Source organism: Hoplias malabaricus, chromosome 6 (genome assembly GCF_029633855.1).
Source record: "Hoplias malabaricus isolate fHopMal1 chromosome 6, fHopMal1.hap1, whole genome shotgun sequence".
NCBI classification, from domain to species: Eukaryota; Metazoa; Chordata; class Actinopteri; order Characiformes; family Erythrinidae; genus Hoplias; species Hoplias malabaricus.
In genome coordinates, this window is record NC_089805.1 from 22,505,128 (window position 1) to 22,510,127 (window position 5,000).

At 45.0% G+C, this 5,000-nt stretch overlaps 11 non-coding genes across 11 annotated transcripts; all 11 read right to left on the reverse strand.

Moving 5' to 3' along the window:
* Positions 1-214: 214 nt before the first annotated feature.
* Positions 215-286, reverse strand: trnap-ugg (transfer RNA proline (anticodon UGG)). Its single transcript has one exon. It is a non-coding gene; the product is annotated as a tRNA-Pro (tRNA).
* A 114-nt stretch (positions 287-400) lies between these two features.
* Positions 401-472, reverse strand: trnap-agg (transfer RNA proline (anticodon AGG)). The gene has a single exon. It is a non-coding gene; the product is annotated as a tRNA-Pro (tRNA).
* A 695-nt stretch (positions 473-1,167) lies between these two features.
* On the reverse strand, positions 1,168-1,239 carry trnap-ugg (transfer RNA proline (anticodon UGG)). Its single transcript has one exon. It is a non-coding gene; the product is annotated as a tRNA-Pro (tRNA).
* A 114-nt stretch (positions 1,240-1,353) lies between these two features.
* Positions 1,354-1,425, reverse strand: trnap-agg (transfer RNA proline (anticodon AGG)). Its single transcript has one exon. It is a non-coding gene; the product is annotated as a tRNA-Pro (tRNA).
* A 695-nt stretch (positions 1,426-2,120) lies between these two features.
* Positions 2,121-2,192, reverse strand: trnap-ugg (transfer RNA proline (anticodon UGG)). Its single transcript has one exon. It is a non-coding gene; the product is annotated as a tRNA-Pro (tRNA).
* A 114-nt stretch (positions 2,193-2,306) lies between these two features.
* trnap-agg (transfer RNA proline (anticodon AGG)) lies at positions 2,307-2,378 on the reverse strand. The gene has a single exon. It is a non-coding gene; the product is annotated as a tRNA-Pro (tRNA).
* Positions 2,379-3,073: 695 nt separating this feature from the next.
* Positions 3,074-3,145, reverse strand: trnap-ugg (transfer RNA proline (anticodon UGG)). The gene has a single exon. It is a non-coding gene; the product is annotated as a tRNA-Pro (tRNA).
* Positions 3,146-3,259: 114 nt separating this feature from the next.
* trnap-agg (transfer RNA proline (anticodon AGG)) lies at positions 3,260-3,331 on the reverse strand. Its single transcript has one exon. It is a non-coding gene; the product is annotated as a tRNA-Pro (tRNA).
* A 114-nt stretch (positions 3,332-3,445) lies between these two features.
* Positions 3,446-3,517, reverse strand: trnap-ugg (transfer RNA proline (anticodon UGG)). The gene has a single exon. It is a non-coding gene; the product is annotated as a tRNA-Pro (tRNA).
* A 114-nt stretch (positions 3,518-3,631) lies between these two features.
* On the reverse strand, positions 3,632-3,703 carry trnap-agg (transfer RNA proline (anticodon AGG)). Its single transcript has one exon. It is a non-coding gene; the product is annotated as a tRNA-Pro (tRNA).
* A 487-nt stretch (positions 3,704-4,190) lies between these two features.
* Positions 4,191-4,262, reverse strand: trnap-agg (transfer RNA proline (anticodon AGG)). Its single transcript has one exon. It is a non-coding gene; the product is annotated as a tRNA-Pro (tRNA).
* Between the last annotated feature and the right edge of the window lie 738 nt (positions 4,263-5,000).

Below are 5,000 nucleotides of genomic sequence, written 5' to 3' on the forward strand. Positions count from 1 at the left end.
CTTTAGGGATCATAGACACTGACAAACTTGAAATGTTTCACCGTTTTATCAAGGGTTCATTTTCCATAAAAAAGATGAATTGGGAGAAGCAAGCACTGTCTTTAAAGTACAGTATACCTTGTGCAAAGGCAGAAAAAAGGCCATCAGCAGGGAACGCCTTTTTTCAAGGGTTATCGTTCCCTGACAAACATCTCGGCGAGCAAGGATGAAAGAAGGGCTCGTCCGGGATTTGAACCCGGGACCTCTCGCACCCAAAGCGAGAATCATACCCCTAGACCAACGAGCCGAAAACATGCTTGCATATTTTCAGAGTTGTCCTGCAGGAAAGACTATAACCGGGAAAACAAAGCACACAGTTGAGGTCACCATCATTGATTTCCAAACACAGGTCGGAGAAACAGGGCTCGTCCGGGATTTGAACCCGGGACCTCTCGCACCCTAAGCGAGAATCATACCCCTAGACCAACGAGCCTACGCGCAGCTGCTCCGGATTGCGGGTCATTTCTGTGCCAACCAGTACATTTCTTAAGTCTTTTCAATCTATCTGTTGGTTGTCAGTATATTTCACTTACACACAAACCATCACTAATTCAAACAATGTTACTCATCCAGGCTTAGCAATCAGAGAGCACGATACCACTATCTAAACACACTGAGCAAGAGCACCTTATGATGTCATTTCAACTCAGCGCTAAACTACGCATGTCATTCCATTCCTTAGAAGCTCTCTTTCTTAACATGGCCATCGCTACAGACATGCTGGCCATGATACGCCTTCAATCTCTGACAGGTGAGCTAGCGTATCCATCAAAGCAAGATAAATCATTCATCTTTCTGCCACCGATTCTGTCACTTAAATCTAACGCAGTCATTGTGCAGTCAAACATGTCACACCATGAGGAAAAATTCATGATTTTGAAATATCATTATTGATTCAATCAGACTAGAAGTATCTTTAGGGATCATAGACACTGACAAACTTGAAATGTTTCACCGTTTTATCAAGGGTTCATTTTCCATAAAAAAGATGAATTGGGAGAAGCAAGCACTGTCTTTGAAGGACAGTATACCTTGTGCAAAGGCAGAAAAAAGTCCATCAGCAGGGAACGCATTTTCGCAAGGGTTATCGTTCCCTGACAAACATCTCGGCGAGCAAGGATGAAAGAAGGGCTCGTCCGGGATTTGAACCCGGGACCTCTCGCACCCAAAGCGAGAATCATACCCCTAGACCAACGAGCCGAAAACATGCTTGCAAATTTTCAGAGTTGTCCTGCAGGAAAGACTATAACCGGGAAAGCAAAGCACACAGTTGAGGTCACCATCATTGATTTCCAAACACAGGTCGGAGAAACAGGGCTCGTCCGGGATTTGAACCCGGGACCTCTCGCACCCTAAGCGAGAATCATACCCCTAGACCAACGAGCCTTCGCACAGCTGCTCCGGATTGCGGGTCATTTCTGTGCCAACCAGTACATTTCTTAAGTCTTTTCAATCTATCTGTTGGTTGTCAGTATATTTCACTTACACACAAACCATCACTAATTCAAACAATGTTACTCATCCAGGCTTAGCAATCAGAGAGCACGATACCACTATCTAAACACACTGAGCAAGAGCACCTTATGATGTCATTTCAACTCAGCGCTAAACTACGCATGTCATTCCATTCCTTAGAAGCTCTCTTTCTTAACATGGCCATCGCTACAGACATGCTGGCCATGATACGCCTTCAATCTCTGACAGGTGAGCTAGCGTATCCATCAAAGCAAGATAAATCATTCATCTTTCTGCCACCGATTCTGTCACTTAAATCTAACGCAGTCATTGTGCAGTCAAACATGTCACACCATGAGGAAAAATTCATGATTTTGAAATATCATTATTGATTCAATCAGACTAGAAGTATCTTTAGGGATCATAGACACTGACAAACTTGAAATGTTTCACCGTTTTATCAAGGGTTCATTTTCCATAAAAAAGATGAATTGGGAGAAGCAAGCACTGTCTTTAAAGTACAGTATACCTTGTGCAAAGGCAGAAAAAAGTCCATCAGCAGGGAACGCCTTTTTTCAAGGGTTATCGTTCCCTGACAAACATCTCGGCGAGCAAGGATGAAAGAAGGGCTCGTCCGGGATTTGAACCCGGGACCTCTCGCACCCAAAGCGAGAATCATACCCCTAGACCAACGAGCTGAAAACATGCTTGCAAATTTTCAGAGTTGTCCTGCAGGAAAGACTATAACCGGGAAAGCAAAGCACACAGTTGAGGTCACCATCATTGATTTCCAAACACAGGTCGGAGAAACAGGGCTCGTCCGGGATTTGAACCCGGGACCTCTCGCACCCTAAGCGAGAATCATACCCCTAGACCAACGAGCCTTCGCACAGCTATTCCGGATTGCGGGTCATTTCTGTGCCAACCAGTACATTTCTTAAGTCTTTTCAATCTATCTGTTGGTTGTCAGTATATTTCACTTACACACAAACCATCACTAATTCAAACAATGTTACTCATCCAGGCTTAGCAATCAGAGAGCACGATACCACTATCTAAACACACTGAGCAAGAGCACCTTATGATGTCATTTCAACTCAGCGCTAATCTACGCATGTCATTCCATTCCTTAAAAGCTCTTTTTCTTAACATGGCCATCGCTACAGACATGCTGGCCATGATACGCCTTCAATCTCTGACAGGTGAGCTAGCGTATCCATCAAAGCAAGATAAATCATTCATCTTTCTGCCACCGATTCTGTCACTTAAATCTAACGCAGTCATTGTGCAGTCAAACATGTCACACCATGAGGAAAAATTCATGATTTTGAAATATCATTATTGATTCAATCAGACTAGAAGTATCTTTAGGGATCATAGACACTGACAAACTTGAAATGTTTCACCGTTTTATCAAGGGTTCATTTTCCATAAAAAAGATGAATTGGAAGAAGCAAGCACTGTCTTTAAAGTACAGTATATCTTGTGCAAAGGCAGAAAAAAGTCCATCAGCAGGGAACGCATTTTTGCAAGGGTTATCGTTCCCTGACAAACATCTCGGCGAGCAAGGACGAAAGAAGGGCTCGTCCGGGATTTGAACCCGAGACCTCTCGCACCCAAAGCGAGAATCATACCCCTAGACCAACAAGCCAAAAGCATGCTTGCAAATTTCCAGAGTTGTCCTGCAGGCAAGACTATGTCCAGGAAAGAAAAGCACATGGTTGAGGTCCCCGTCATTGATTTCCAAACACAGGTCAGAGAAATAGGGCTCGTCCGGGATTTGAACCCGGGACCTCTCGCACCCTAAGCGAGAATCATACCCCTAGACCAACGAGCCAAAAGCATGCTTGCAAATTTCCAGAGTTGTCCTGCAGGCAAGACTATGTCCAGGAAAGCAAAGCACATGGTTGAGGTCCCCGTCATTGATTTCCAAACACAGGTCAGAGAAATAGGGCTCGTCCGGGATTTGAACCCGGGACCTCTCGCACCCAAAGCGAGAATCATACCCCTAGACCAACAATCCAAATACATGCTTGCAAATTTTCAGAGTTGTCCTGCAGGCAAGACTATGTCCAGGAAAGCAAAGCACACGGTTGAGGTGTCCGTCATTGATTTCCAAACACAGGTCAGAGAAATAGGGCTCGTCCGGGATTTGAACCCGGGACCTCTCGCAGCCTAAGCGAGAATCATACCCCTAGACCAACGAGCCAAAAACATGCGTGCAAATTTCCAGAGTTGTCCTGCAGGCAAGACTATGTCCAGGAAAGCAAAGCACACGGTTGAGGTCCCCGTCATTGATTTCCAAACACAGGTCAGAGAAATAGGGCTCGTCCGGGATTTGAACCCGGGACCTCTCGCACCCTTAAGCGAGAATCATACCCCTAGACCAACGAGCCAAAAACATGCTTGCAAATTTCCAGAGTTGTCCTGCAGGCAAGACTATGTCCAGGAAAGCAAAGCACATGGTTGAGGTCCCCGTCATTGATTTCCAAACACAGGTCAGAGAAATAGGGCTCGTCCGGGATTTGAACCAGGGACCTCTCGCACCCTACGCGAGAATCATACCCCTAGATCAACGAGCCAAAATCATGCTTGCAAATTTCCAGAGTTGTCCTGCAGGCAAGACTATGTCCAGGAAAGCAAAGCACACGGTTGAGGTCCCCGTCATTGATTTCCAAACACAGGTCAGAGAAATAGGGCTCGTCCGGGATTTGAACCCGGGACCTCTCGCACCCTAAGCGAGAATCATACCCCTAGACCAACGAGCCTTCGCAGAGCTGCTCCGGATTGCGGGTCATTTCTGTGCCAACCAGTACATTTCTTAAGTCTTTTCAATCTATCTGTTGGTTTTCAGTATATTTCACTTACACACAAACCATCACTAATTCAAGCAATGTTACTCATCCAGGCTTAGCAATCAGAGAGCACGATACCACTATCTAAACACACTGAGCAAGAGCACCTTATGATGTCATTTCAACTCAGCGCTAAACTACGCATGTCATTCCATTCCTTAGAAGCTCTCTTTCTTAACATGGCCATCGCTACAGACATGCTGGCCATGATACGCCTTCAATCTCTGACAGGTGAGCTAGCGTATCCATCAAAGCAAGATAAATCATTCATCTTTCTGCCACCGATTCTGTCACTTAAATCTAACGCAGTCATTGTGCAGTCAAACATGTCACACCATGAGGAAAAATTCATGATTTTGAAATATCATTATTGATTCAATCAGACTAGAAGTATCTTTAGGGATCATAGACACTGACAAACTTGAAATGTTTCACCGTTTTATCAAGGGTTCATTTTCCATAAAAAAGATGAATTGGGAGAAGCAAGCACTGTCTTTGAAGGACAGTATACCTTGTGCAAAGGCAGAAAAAAGTCCATCAGCAGGGAACGCATTTTCGCAAGGGTTATCGTTCCCTGACAAACATCTCGGCGAGCAAGGATGAAAGAAGGGCTCGTCCGGGATTTGAACCCGGGACCTCTCGCACCCAAAG